The 15,465-nt window shown below is 41.2% G+C and overlaps 1 protein-coding gene across 5 annotated transcripts in view; it reads right to left on the bottom strand.

The window, feature by feature from the left end:
- Positions 1 to 15,465, bottom strand: part of LOC146049902 (uncharacterized) — an 82,250-nt gene that overhangs the window by 23,505 nt on the left and 43,280 nt on the right. For 2 of the 5 annotated variants that reach the window (XR_014466230.1, XR_014466233.1), the window contains one exon: positions 14,738 to 15,118. The exons of 1 other annotated variant lie outside the window; for it this stretch is intronic. The gene's annotated coding sequence lies outside the window, so the exon portion shown is untranslated. Of the gene's footprint in view, positions 1 to 13,025; positions 13,069 to 14,737; positions 15,119 to 15,465 lie in introns of those variants that run through there. 2 more of the 5 variants (XR_014466232.1, XR_014466231.1) reach the window with 2 other exon arrangements.

Here is a 15,465-nt window from a genome sequence, read left to right as displayed (position 1 = left end):
TGCCAGTGGCATCTCCGTACTCCAGATCTCCTCACAAACCCAGATTTCAGCTCAGTGATGAAAAAAAAAATTGTTATCCAAGGAAAGACACAACCTAAAGCACAAGCACCACAATTAGTGTACAACTATGGTCATCTATGACAATTCCACTCAGGATTCTAAAATTATAGTACACCCTAATACTTTCTTGACCAAACTTGTGACATGCAACATGGGGAATATAATTGCTAGAACTTTTTAACTTTTTTATACTGCTTACAGTATATACGTTTTAGACCTTGAGTATCACAGCAAATAAATATATGCAATGATTGTGCAAAGCTCAACAAATAGTGTTTAGAGTGTTAGAAAAATAGGTGCAATGTCACACTAAACAATGCATTGTGACATGCCTTCCAGTCACTTGGTCCTGCTCGGTTAACTGATTACTTTATATTCTGAAGGGAAACAAACTGCTCCAAACTTAAAGTAGTAAAATAAGGTTCCTGATGGGTTTTGGCTATTTAAAACTCGCTGCATTAGATAAATGGCGCTTCAGCCAATCAGCTCCTGTCGTGTTTAAAAATTGACCAAGAGCACCATTAATCATGCGCAATCATTTTTGAATACTTAGAACTTGTTTATAAATGGGCCCCTAAATTCTGGACAACTGAGTCTGTCAGAAGCAGTTGTGGCCATTTGTGCTTTTTTTGGCCAAAGTCGCACCTGTGACTATTGTATGCTATTGCTGCTACAAAGCCCTTCCCTGGTGTTCAACAGCATTCATAAGTGTAAGGACTAATGCTGGGTACACACCAGGACGACTAGGGCTCGATCCCATCAATCTAGATCCAATTCAGACCGAATGGATGTAGATTGTGGGGTGATTGGGCCCTTTTCTGCCCTGGTGTGGACCAATACCGATCCGATGCGCGGTCCCGCGGGTCGGTCGGTCGTTATTCAGATCCTACCTGCAGCAGGTAAGATCTGGAAACGTCCATACTCCCGGGTGCTGGTCGCCATCGGATTGGACCCACTCACGGTGCACATTGTGAGCGGGTCGTGCCCCCACGTCATCGTGAGCGGGTCGGAAGAAACACTGACGACCCGCTCACAATGTGCATCGTGAGCGGGTCGTCCTGGTGTCTACCCCACATAAGATCCCCACTTGGAGAATCATCCGATATGTTGACCATGTTTTGTGTGTCTTTAGATGGACCATCAGACATAACACTGAACCTTACCCTAGCCCTATTTCAAGTCCATATTATTCATCTGCATATGGCCTCCTATGTCAATAAGTCAAATTCTCATAACGAGCAACATCTGATTAGCCACCTCCAATACTTCCCAGTCATCAGTCAGGAACACATCATAGTGTTATAATACACTTCTGCTGTGTGATGGATGCAGAGCCTAAAATATCACTCCACTGCACCCAACATTGGCACTATGTCCACTCATCTGGCCCCTTACGTGTCTAAGAAGTCACATTTTTACCACCTTCAATCTGCTCCATCTTCTTATTTTAATATTCCACCAGCAGAACAACATTTTGAACTTGATATTTTTCAGTAAAAGCCACATCAGTGTCACAATTTTCATATACATACAGAACACACTTAAATTCATCCTGTTAACAATGGAATCTCCCAGAAAACGTCCTCTCTCATCAACATGGATAGTGTAAGAACCTGCTAAAAATTATCTCAAAATGTCATTTGTGTGACTTTTAAACTCCGTTAATAAACGACCCAGACTACTTTCTAATAATAATAATGTCTCTCAAGTAAATTATTGTTCTAATCTCAGCAAATTCACACCTATTTGCTCATTTACACCTATCTGCCTTATTATGCACTTTGCACAAATTAATAAATGCATGAAAAGCACATTAAGAATAGTTCAAATAAGTGTCAATAGTGTCATTCTCATCATAATGTGGCAGCATTTTAACAGTGTTTAGAAGTTTAGGAAGCAGCGCAACCTATTTCCCATGCGTTAATGCGTGCTACCATTACAACAGATTTCTTTCTGGGTTTTTTTTGAGTAAAGCATGAAATGTATATGTAAATGTATATGTATTGCACGTCCATTTTTATGCAATTGTATCTATTTTCTCATTTTTGAATTTTGCATGCAATACATCCCCATAGTTATCACATAGTAATGCATATTAATGCTATATGCATGATTCAGTACAAATAACAATGCAAATGACAACTCTTCCAAAAAGTCTGTCCTTTGCATTATTATCACAGGGAGCAGGGGCGGATCCAGGATAAAATGACAGGGGGGGCACCATGATAAAAGAGGGTTTAGGTGGGGGAGGGGCAGTGTTAGTGGTGCCAGTGTACATGCTAAGAGAGCGGCAGAGAGAGGGTGGGAATGGGACTAAAAATAGGTACGCAGGCCCACCATGGCGACAAATGTGAAGGATGTAATTGTGCGCGCGCCGAAAACGCTCCAGAAAAGGTGGTGTGGCCACTCAACAGGAGGCGTGTCCTTGAGTGTAGTGTACAACACCATATACAACTTCTACACATTATGCAACAAAATACTACACCCCATTATACTTGCCCCTTACACATGATGTCAAATGGATTGAGCCAGAATTCACATAATGCCACACGGATTAAGCCAGAATTCACAATACGCTTCATAAACAGGGACATTGTCCATCAAAGGCGGGCTTTAAACATTTACACCATAATGTCCATTACACGTTAAGTTACAAGCTATTATGTCCATTATGTATTATGCCAAACACCATAATGCCTATTAAAAATTATGCTACATAAGGGCTGCTTATCTACATGCTCATTGCCAAGGGTTACATGTTCATTGCCAGAGGTTCCATGCTTGTTGCCATGTGGGATTACATGCTCATTGCCAAGGGGGAATACATGCTCGCGGTAAACGGGGACAGCTGCCGCCAGGCAGAAGTGATAGCCACTGACAGCGGCAGAGCCTGGCTGTATTCAGAGCACTGCAGGTCCCGGCTATTTGAAAAAATACCCCTTTCACACCAGAAAATGCATTCCCAGGTTGGCCCCTTTTACACCAGCCTAGTCCATGCATTTTCTGGTGTGAGGGGGAGAGAAAACCACCCCTTCCCCCCTTTAACCAGTTATCTAATTTAACCGGCTATATCTTCGGAACCAACTGACCCATTTACATGAGACAAGTATCATATTGAAGAACTTTTGAGTGGGCTTTGAACGATTTTGGTCCAGTGAAACTGGAAAGTTTGGTTCCAGAGTAATCTGCCCTCAAAGAACATGAACAGCCATGAAATTACATTTCAAAAATAAAAAAATTGGTTTACATGCAATATCCCTGAAACCGATTGACCGATATGGACCAGCCTGGTATCATATTGAAGGCCCAGCGATTTAGAATGGAATGAGATCAACCACAAGCTTCTCCGATGCCAAGGGGGGAACTGGCAGCCGCCGGAACCGGGTGGGGGGTCAGAATTGACGGGTCCAATATATCCTATGGGGAAAAAAACGTTACAGCTTTGCCAGGCGATATCTCCGGTTCCCGGTAGGCTAGATACACGGGGCTGGGCTCGTTGGAAAGCCCTGGTCCTCAGCTACAAAATTAATGACAGGGGGGGCACGTGCCCGGGTGCCCCCCCCCTGAATCCGCCACTGACAGGGAGTCAGGGACCCAGTAAGACTTCAAAAAGGCTCTTGCTCTTTTGCTGGTGTTACCCTTTGCTCCTGAGGAATTGGTTGCTGTGAAGCTTTGTCTTTCTGTCTGACAAGGTCCTCATAGAGGTGAGGAGTAGTTAGCCTTTTATATAGATATACATTTATCGAAATATAAAGCACGCCATTCTCAATCCTTGTGCGTATAGATGATTTCCGTGGGTTCTTTGCGCTTCCAGTTAAATTTAATAAAAAAAAAAATTCTAAAAAATACTAAGGTACTTGTGTATTATCACGGCTCCCACGATTTCCATCTTATGGGATCTTATACAATTTAAAATTGTATACCATTGTATATGGCATACAATGGCATACAATGAGATGAGATGAGATTTTAAATTGTATAAGCACACTAATGGGTGCTTTCAAGGTCACTTGGCCCCCCTATAAGATTTTTAATTGTATAAGCACCCTAATGGGTGCTTACAATGTTAAATGCACCCCCACACCACCCCCACTATCAACGCCATCCCGAAGCGTGGCGAGCGCAGCGAGCCCCCGAGGGGCGGCGGTACGCGTCCTCCGTCCTTTTCATACCCCCACTATCCATGTCGGCATGGAGTTGATTTTATATAGTGTGGCGAGCGCAGCGAGCCACCGAGCCCGAAGAGTGGCGAGCGGACGCGTAATACTTTACATGTATTACGCATCCCCTCGCGGGGCTCGCTGCGCTCGCCATGCTTCGGGCTCGGTGGCTCGCTGCGCTCGCCACACTATATAAAATCAACTCCACGCTGACATGGATAGTGGGGGTATGAAAAGGTCGGAGGACGCGTACCGCCGCCCCTCGCGGGCTCGCTGCGCTCGCCACGCTTCGGGTTGGCGTTGATAGTGGGGGTGCATTTAACATTGTAAGCACCCATTAGGGTGCTTATACAATTAAAAATCTTACAGGGGGGCCAATTGACCTTGAAAGCACCCATTAGTGCCCTTTTACAATTTAAAATCTCATCTCATCTCATTGTATGCCATATACAATGGTATACAATTTTAAATTGTATAAGATCGGGTCCCATCGCAGCACATCTCATCTCATTGCATAATATCTTAATGGAGCCCACACACGCACCGATCCCGGCGTGCGTTGTGGGCTTAACTAGCACACATAGCATTGCATCGTATGCCTTGTGCATATGATGTGCATGCGATGCTATGCTAGAAAAAGCTAGTACAAAAAGTATGTGCAGCACATACTTTTGTACTGTACGATGAGGTGCCACGGGAGCGCGCACCCCATCGTACAGCACCGCACAGCCTGCAACGGTGCGTGTGTGGGCTCCTTAAGCCTTATGGTATGCAATGAGATGGGATGAGATGGGAGCCGTGATAGTACACAAGTACCAATACTAAAACTGTAAAACACAAATACACTCAAAATATTATTTTTTATGTAACAATTATATATACATATGTACATACATTGAATAAATCTTATTCCATTTATTCTAATAATGAAACATTAATAAAACAGTATTGCATGAAAAGTACTAAGAATAAAGTCTTGATAAATAGGCTCACCCATATGTGAGCATCGGAGGTAACCCATTGATGGATGCATTTGATATACGCTCATTATCTCATCTGTCTATAATGTGCATTATATCCCACATTCTCCACTTGAACTTTAGGAACATTAGGGTCCCTCCGTTACTAGTTGTTCTGATGAACAGTGTTGCTTGTTCTTAGATTGTGATCCTTCGTTATCACCTTGTTTCTGTGTGGCTCTACAAGCACAATAGCACATCTTGTTCTGTTTAGAAATAGGGTACCCCCTATTATCCAGGAAAGATTAGGGTACCCCCATATATACAGGTAAAATATTAGCAATAGAACTCTTCACCCTTAAATAAATCTAGGCCTATATGTAATGAGAATAAAACAGATCAGGCAGGATAGTAGAATTCTCAGCAGTTCAAGACCCCTTTTTAAATGTTAATGTAAAATGTGTCTATAAAACAGGATTGCAAATTCACACATTATTATTTAAGAGAAAATAAAAACATGTTCATTGCCGAGACTCCATGTTTAAATGCACAGCTGAAGCAGCTCTTTCTGTCTGCCAAACTCCGAAAGAATGAAGTACAATTCCTAGGGTGTGTAGCGGAGGCTGCACCTGATTGGACTACAGGCTTCCAATCAAACTGTCTTCACTTGATGATCAATTGACATTGGTAGCTTGTGATTGGTTGTCAGGTGCCAAGGTATAGACAAATGTTAAGCATCAGGGGTGTTTAACTTTTGCCCATCTGAAAGTATCGATTATAGTTTAATGCACATTCATTTGGTAAAGATTACAGGTACTGTGCATCGCTGTATGTTATTAAAAGTACATTTTAAGGTTTTTGTATTGTAGTTTTTAGAGTCCTGGTAGTTGGCGGCAGCTACTTGATTGCACTTCCAATACCTTTTTTGTGTCATATTGACTTTTTCTTAATATATGATATATTTATGTTATTGGTTAATTGGTCTTCAGAGTTTTCAAGTGATGTTGCAATGCATTGTCCTTCAATAAAAATCGTTTTGTTTTTTTAAAGTGCATTTTTGCAATGTACACTCAAATTCCTTTATTCTGCTGTATGTGACCGTGATTGAGGGAGGCTGACATCATATTGTTTGCTTAAGCCTCCATTATCCTAATTCTGCCAGTGGCCCTGCTCTCAGATTACAAGAGCCCTACAGTACCTTCACCTTCAGGTCAATTTAATATGCTTTTAATTTGTTCCTGCATCCCTAGTTGACAATTTGGTAAAAAGTAGACAATTTGAGGAAGAACTTGCTATTGGTTAATTAGTTAAATTAAACCAATTATGTCCAGTACATCTACCTTTGCCTCAGGATGGAACATGCTGCTTAGGTCTAGAAAACAGATATATACGATCTGATTGACATTTCCCCAATAATAGTTATATCAAGGTTAGTCAGAACTGGGTAATTTCATAGGATCTCCATGGGCAGTCCAAGGCCACCCAGATGGAACATGTACTCATACAATGTTATCCTTTATCTAGTCCTTTATCTAGTCCATATGGCTGGCACTCACATGTGGCTTTAAGTTGTTTGCTGGGGTGATCATCCAAAATAAAGGGAATGAAGTAAACCCAGTGTTTTGTATAGAAATACAGGAGATGGAGTCACTCACTGCTTGGTCAACGCTATAAGACTGGTGAGTGACTCCACCTCCTGTATTTCTTTATATATATATATATATATATATGTATTGGTTTTAAAAATATAGGGGGTATTCAATTAAGTCTGATTTTCCACCTAGGAGGGCCGATCTTTCACTTTTGTGAAAAATTCAGACTAGGAAGTCCGATTTCGGTCTAGGAGGGCCTAGACGTAAAATTTTAAGTGGAGAAAAACACCTAGATTGGTGAATTAGCCATTGATCCAGGAGTTTTTGCAATTTGCTGGTGAAATTGTGGCCGTTTTCACTGCTTTTAGAATAATTTTCACCAATGCCTTATGGCTCAAAAAAGAAAAGTGGAAAGGCATTGTCTTCAATAGCGACAAAAATGGCCTCAATTGAATAGTCGGTCATCAAATTAGTTCAATTTTTGGCTATCCGAAAAAACGGAACTGATTGAGTACCCCCATAAACTGATGAACCAGGGCAGGATGAGAGGACTGGGACTAAGAAGGTGAGGAGCAGTGACCAGTGCTGTGTGAGGGTGTCCAGATCCACCTGGATTTGTCTATCTGCTGCAGTACAAGCCACACTGCATAACTCTCTAAGAAACTTGAAAATATTTTTTTTATTAGCGATGTGCGTTGACCCCACGTGTTTTGGTCATAGTTCTAAATCATGTGACTTGTGCCTATTTTTGTTCCTATAGACTTAGTTACATCAATAACTTTAAACCAAAATCTGAATCCACTTGCCCGGAAACCCAGTATCCCAAAGGTGTGACCGAAAACAAGTACATGCAGCATAAGGGCGGATGGAGCTGCTACACATGCCCAGTTACCATGATCTTTGGGCCTGTGTATGTCTGATGATACATATTACACAAACTGAATGTGCAAATTGTCACTTATTACACATCCTTTATAGACGGGCGACAATCGCTCTAATATCAAACATTTGGAAAACCCTCTCCAAAACATGTGCATTTGCCCCTGCTTTAGAGAGACTAGGATAGCCATGGAGAGCAATGAACTGGACAGATAATTACCAGCCAATCAACTATACTCAATTCTGGGCACCTTCCTTTATACAGCCCACCAAGGTTAAATGTATAGCCCTTTCACACCGCATCCTCAGCCCAGGTCGGGTATGGTGTGAAAGCACCAAAACTTATAATCTTGGTCGTCCAACCCAGCATTTTGACCTGGGTTATAAGAAGGGTTAAACCTGTTTCATCCTCTATATAATGGACGACCCAGGTTTAGTGTAAAAGCACCGGACCCAGGTCGGTGCCGGGTTGGACCCGGGATTGGGATGCTTGGTCCAACTCGGCGTTGAGATCTGAAAGGGGTATAAGTAACCTCTCTGCTTTTTTTTTACAGACCTTGAAAACTGGTGGTGGGACATTTTTTATTACTATATAACACAGAGATACAGGCTTCACAGCTCGATTCCCTGGTCAACCTAAAGAACCATATTACTGAGATGACATGTTCACACTAATGACCTGATTGTCTGAGTACACAGGATCCCTCCCTGGTGGTATTAGACCCAGTGGCTGCATAATTTTCTGAGTCGGACCTACAGTCCACATTAATGTTTCCAAAACTTTGCAATGTTTTTGTGTCACATTAGTCCATATGCTGTGATTGTGGATCTCCTGGATCCCGCCCATGTGTAGCGGGATGTCTGGGGTCATGATTATATGACTCATGGTTATTCCTGTCTTCGTTGCTCCACCCACTGATATAAAAAGCATTACATTTACGGCATTGTACGGTTTGTGACACCGCATCCTCATCACCTCCCACTGAGAGAACATTTTATAAATTGTCAAGGTTGGTTTATAATTATGTCCAGGTCCATCAGAATATAGATTTCTTATTGGGGTAATTTGTGTGGGTTTTATTTTTCTACAGTAAGGTACATTTATAACATGCAACACAATGATCTTACATTATCACCAACTAGGACCCCCGAAAATCCCATTCTCAAATCACTCCTAGCACCCACTGCAGCACAGGGCCGCCCACAGGGGGGGTGCTGTGGGTACAGCTGTCCCAGGCCCCAGCCTCTGGAAGTGCCCGGGCAGCTAATTTTGCCAACAGCAACCCTCCACTCTGTGCTTCCTTCGCTGCGCTCTGTCCTCAGCATGTTCCGAAGAACAGCCTGGCTTCTTCAACGCAGGAAGCCGGTGGCCAATTAAAATGCTGCACTGGCTTTTAAACCAATCAGAGCTCGTGTACCATTAGCCAATCAGAGCGGATGACAGTACACGAGCTTTGATTGGCTCACCCACCGGTGCTGCATTTTAATTGGCTGCAGGCGTCCTGCATTGAAGAAACCAGGCTGTGCTTTAGGACCTGCTGAGTCAGGCGATAAGTGAAGAGAGGGGGGGGAGGAGATGGGGTCCATGCACCGGGTGGGGGGGGGGGCAGACTGGAAATCAGTCCCGGGCCATAAAATTCCTGGTGCATACATGTCAGGCTGTGCATGTGCCGAAGGGCTCCAAGTGGATGTTCTTCGTTGTGTATGTGATGCCTAGTAGATCCAGCCATGTGTGTGAAAATAATATATACAATATAAAAATAGGTATATGCTCCAAAGCAACCCAATGAGTTCCAGAAACGTCCACATAAAGACGTAGTAACCAGACCTGGGTCAACTCCGGATGTATGGATGTATGAAGGGTAAATCCATAAAACCAAATAGACCCTCGGTGTAGTCACACTGCTCCAACTGTCCATGTAAGAAACGGTGTCTAACCCACCTATAAAAAGTTTGCAATACACCTGCATTTTACCAGGCACCCCTCAATACCACCCTGTGGGCCTGATTCAACTTCCATCGATCCACAGCAAATTTCCTGCGTTGACCGATGGTGCAGCTCTACGCATGCTACTTGGTGAATACACGCATGTGCAGGGCCGTTGTGCGGCCCTGCTATCACAGTCACCGAGGCATTCACTCAGAGGGGGGCGGGCAGCAGGCGGACATCTCCCTGTCCCTGCAAGCAGAAGATGATACATCCTGCCGTTAGGATCGCATTTTCTACAATGCGATCCTGGGTGCATTGTAGCGGCACCTAAGGAATTATTCAGTATACTTTGCACCATGCCTGCAAATGTGGAGGCTCCAGATTGGTGCTGCAGCACAGTCCACAATTCAAATAGGGGAGCTCTACCAACTGCCACCCCAAACGCTGGTATAAACATCTCTGGATGGGACTTACTGGCGGTTGGTGTTGCTCCCCTATTTAAATTTTGGACTGCGCTACAGCTGCCTATTACCATCATAGGATCTGCCAATATAAAGTGCTATGACAGGGATAGCCAACTCCAGTCCTCGAGAGCTACCACCAGTGCACGTTTTCCAGCTCACCTCACCTCACAGGTGCACTCATTACTGAGTAGTGAGTGCCCTCATAATTAATTTGAGGTTACTGTTAATAGTTTGTTCCTGAAGGAATGTTAGATCCTGGACATATTTTGAATGCTCTGTGGGTAATACAGGTAAGCATTGTATCGCCATCACTTGCTCTTGGCAAATGCATATCAATAGAGGAGCACAGATTAGCCACTACAGGTGAATGACTGAGCTCCAGGAAACAAATGAAGTCAGCATATCAGGTAAAGTGGTCAAACAGAACATTTTGCATTTGAAAGGCAGAAAGGAAGCCATTGTAATATTATTTGTAAAACAATGGTTCTCAAGTCAATTGTGAGCTGCGCAAGCAGAACTATTATGATAGGCTAAGCCTTGTGGGGCCCACAACTTCAGGGCATTCTCTAAGTGATCTGACTTAATTTGACTAGATGGCTTAGAAGATGCCCCTACATCGCTGCTGCGTAGGGACCATGGCGATAGCGTTGCACAGCCCCTGGATGAATCTGGTAATATCCCTGTTACACTTGAAGGGAGGGATCCATGGAAAGAGGAGGCGTCTGGGCCTAAGCAAAGTGCAATATGGGCATGTTGGCTTAACGGCCACCTATGACGAATACTCAGGAGACGGGAAACTTGGGGGGGTACTCACCATGATGTAGGGTACAAAATGATGACGAAGATGTGAAGGCACATACTGTATAGCCCCATGAAGACCTGGCTGCATTTTATGATGTTACCAACTTTTCACAGCATCTTTTTTTTCTGTACACACGGTGCGGTGTTGCTTGTGATTCGATCCCGAATTATTCAATCAGGATAGAATTGGGATCGACTCGAAAGGCAAGCCGAACTCATTCAATTTGGACTATATATATAGTAAGTACAGATCTGTACGATATAGACTTGCCTGCACAGTCTATTTTACTGTTTAATTTACACTAGTGGTCACTGGGGGTACTTCACCTCAAAAAAAGGTGAGGAGGATTTAGCCTTTTATATATAGTGATAATGATTGTAAACATTAGCAATATTTTCTCTTTTTTTAAGACATAATAACAGCAAACGTGTTATAAACTGATTTTTTTTGTGACATTGCAATACTTTTAATTCATGCTTCATATATGACATTTGGAAAACTTTTGCAGACTTACAAATGAATTCAAATCTGGGCATCTTTGTCTGTAATATGCAAAGCACTATCATGTACTACGCTTGACATATAGGCCCTTATTCTGGTTCACTCGCAAAAGCAAATTCCTTCTCAAATGGACAAAACCATGTGCACTGCAGGGGGGGTTTGATGTAACATGTGTAGAGAGAGTTAGATTTGGGGGAGTTATTTTGTTTCTGTGCAGGGAAAATACTGACTGCTTTATTTTTACACTGCAATATAGGTCTCACTTTGAAGTAAAACCCCACTCAAATCTAAATCTCTCTGCACAAGTTACATCTGCCCCATCTGCAGTGCACATGGTTTTGTCCATTTGAGAAGGAAATTGCCTTTGCAAGTGAACCAGAACAAGGGCCATAAAGTAATGAAAGTCCAGGAATTCCCTTGGATAAGCTGGTCCTTCTAATCAGAGATAGAACTCTGAGAGGCAATGGAGTCATCTGCCGCCGGGCTCCTGCTCCCAAGGGGGCACCTTTTCCTCCCCTGCAAGTTTGAATCACTTAATTTAAATCCATTGATAATGGTTCTGTGGCTGACTTTCCCTCCTAGCAGGAACATAGATGTCACACTCTCTTCATTTTAAATATAATATACTTAACATATATTTATATAAGGTGGTATGTGTGTGTGTGTGGGGGGGGGGGGGGGGGGCACCAATATGTATCTTGCCTCCAGGCAACTGGGACAAACTTACGCCACTGCTTCTAATGAAGTGGTAGATTAAATGAAGGCCTAGACTTAAGAATTAAACATTTTACCGGATTACTTAGTACAGAGACGAGAGAGCCATCACAATGGCTGTGCGGAACATTAGTGAGAAATTGATGTGTTGAACACACTAACTTGTGGATTAGTTGTTTATCTGGTCTGCCATTCACACTGCCCCACACATTTCTCCCTGAACACAAGTGAACAGACAGTGTGCAGCGTGTGCCTCGTTTAACTCATCCATATTAATAGCCAGAAATATGAATCACTGTGAAATGAATCACATCACATGTGGAGTGCTAACTTTTTGTATTTTATTATTTTTCTAACAGGTCTCTTCCACAACCATCAATTCCCATCCCTTTAAAAAAACACAAAAGCAATTAACAAATAACCTGTTTCAACCCTGGACATCTGCCTGCTAGATTTTAGGCCTAATTTCCCCTTTTTTGTCCTTGTCAAGAGCTTGTGAATAGTGTCAGGTCCGGATTTAAGGCAGAGTTCCCAGCTCAGACTGTGTAAGTTGTCTTTAGCCATTATCCCCAGAACAAAGGCACTAACAGGTTTGACAAAGAAGGTTTTTCTGTTCCAGAAGAGAGAAACTCATGTTTAGACCGCAGGAGACCAACTTGGGCTTGTTTGGCTCCCATTCTCCTTCCATACAGGGGCACACGGAGGCTTGTTGAAGAATGTGTGTATTCTGCTTGTGTCCCATTCACATGTCCCCATGGGAAGTCACACCTAGAGCTGTCATCAGCTGCAGACATGCAGGGATCCTGAGTCTGTCCTCAAACCTGGGTGAAATCGGGAACAATGCTCTGAAATAGCTTCTAATTAAGCAATGATGGGGGAAAGGCCTTTTTTATCTTAATTTTTTTTTCATTTGAAAGAATGTTTTATCCTTTCAATGCCAAATACCTTTCTTATGGGAGAAGCCTCTAAACCATGGCCAAAAGTTACGCTCCAAGCATCAAATCCATCTGTAAATATCAAAATAGTTCTGAGATACCAGGAAACCTTTACACCTCTTGTTACTACAATACAGAGTAGGAACTGCTTGGCTTGGTGGTCATTATAGTGTACAGAGAATACACAGGCGCCCGGCACTCCTCCTAGTGGAGGAGATTGGTGGAACAAGCATATCAGTACACTCCATTTAATGGGAAAAAAAACAAATGTCACAATTTAATCCGCCCCTGTGTCATATCTCATCTCATTAAACAAGTGCTATGAAACACTTACTGTACGTCACTAGTACAATGTATCCCATATACACCTGGAGTTATAGACCTATTATGAAAGTTAATCACACAAATAATGAACGTCGATGTCACCCAATAACGGTTCATCTATTGGTGACGAGTACCCCACACACAGCAGTATATTTATGTGAGACTCGTTGGGGTACTTAGGTAATGTATAAACAGTCATCCAGAACAGTAGATGGGGGATTGGCACCTAGAATTGAAAACACTTGCTAGTTCGTTATTTTAATATGTATAATTGTATTTTACTATGTGCACATGGTGTATATTAAGTGTTCTTGTTTAATTTTTCCTATTTGTATCTGTTTATAACCATTTGATTATCTATCATGATCTATTCTTGGATATCTATCTAAACACCTCTCTCATATGCATGTTCTATCTATCTATCTATCTATCTATCTATCTATCTATCTATCTATCTATCCATCCATTCATCTGTCTATCTGTCTGTCTGTCTGTCTGTCTGTCTGTCTGTCTGTCTATCTATCTATCTATCTATCTATCTATCTATCTATCTATCTATCTATCTATCTATCTATCTATCTATCTGTCTGTCTGTCTGTCTGTCTGTCTGTCTGTCTGTCTGTCTGTCTGTCTATCTATCTATCTATCTATCTATCCATCTATCCATCTATCTATCCATCTATCTATCTATCTATTCATCCATCTATCTATCTATCTATCTATCCATCTATCCATCTATCTATCTATCCATCTATCTATCCATCTATCTATCTATTGATCCATCTATCTGTCCATCCATCCATCCATCCATCCATCCATCCATCTATCTATCTATCTATCTATCTATCTATCTATCTATCTATCTAAACAAATCTCTATCTATTTATCTATCTGTCTATAAATCTATTGATAAATGTATCTAAACAAGTCTATATATATATATATATATATATATATATATATATATATATATATATATATCCAAATCAGTTCTTCTTTATATCTACATGAATTATCTATCTATCTATCTATCTATCTAAACCTATATCTATTTAAACAAATCTATCTATCTATCTATCTATCGAATCTATCTTTCTTTCTATCTCTGTAGCTATCTAAACAAATCTGTATATATCTATTTATCTATCAATCTACCTATCTCTCAATATTCCTCTTTCTTTCTAAACAAATCTGTGTTCATATTTATCTACGTGAATCATCTATATATCTATCTACCTATGAATCTATCTAAACAAATCTTTATCTATCTATCTATCTATCTATCTATCTATATATCTATCTACCTCTCTCTCTCTCTCTCTCTTTATATTTATCTATCTACCTATCTATCTATTTATCTAAGCACTACTTTATCTTTCTTCTTGAATGCTGTTGTTAACATAAATCCAGAGTTTTTTAGATAAAAATATCTTTATTTGAGTTTAAAATGAAATCCACCATAATACAAACGAGGCAAAATTAGTCTAAATAAATATTTTGCATGCATCCTGAGCACAGTATTAAGTCTCTGTTGTGCATGCTGTATATAATCTGTTTAATTGCTAGGAAATGGCATTATATTTAGTAACACGTCACTTGTGGGAAAGATCTTAAAGCCGAATACAAACCTTTTAAGCAAAAGGTCCAATGGTTAAATAAATAAATCCACATAAACAGTCCACATTTTGATGTCAATTTCCTGCTATCAGCCACAGAGGCCAGCCTCTTTAAACAAACATTTCTCTCAGATGAAAAATGAGATTTCATTTTGCCTTTTATTCTCATTGTGTTGGTCATTCTGTGAAGAAGAGAAAAACGTCAAGGTATATATATATATATATATATTATTCTACACAACATAATAAATGACGGTAGTTACGTAATCTACATCAGCCCTGGGGTATCTAACATTTCTTTTTGAAGATTTATTTTAAATTCTAACAACACATAAAATAATAATAACAGCGAGAGGCAAAGCTTTAGTATTAAAAATAAATGCGCAAATTTGCATTAAACATGATAACTTTATAGAAATTATAGTAAATTAGGGTACTTCTTTACTTTCACGGTGCCACTAGATTAGGACAGATAGGAAATCGCGGTCATCGCGGGCATTGAATGCACTAAAAAATCGGGTGCGACGCA

Source organism: Crinia signifera, chromosome 12 (genome assembly GCF_055691185.1).
Source record: "Crinia signifera chromosome 12, ASM5569118v1, whole genome shotgun sequence".
In the NCBI taxonomy this organism is placed as follows: Eukaryota; Metazoa; Chordata; class Amphibia; order Anura; family Myobatrachidae; genus Crinia; species Crinia signifera.
The sequence above is the reverse complement of the archived record's forward strand: the minus strand, read 5'-3'. Positions and strand labels throughout refer to the sequence as shown.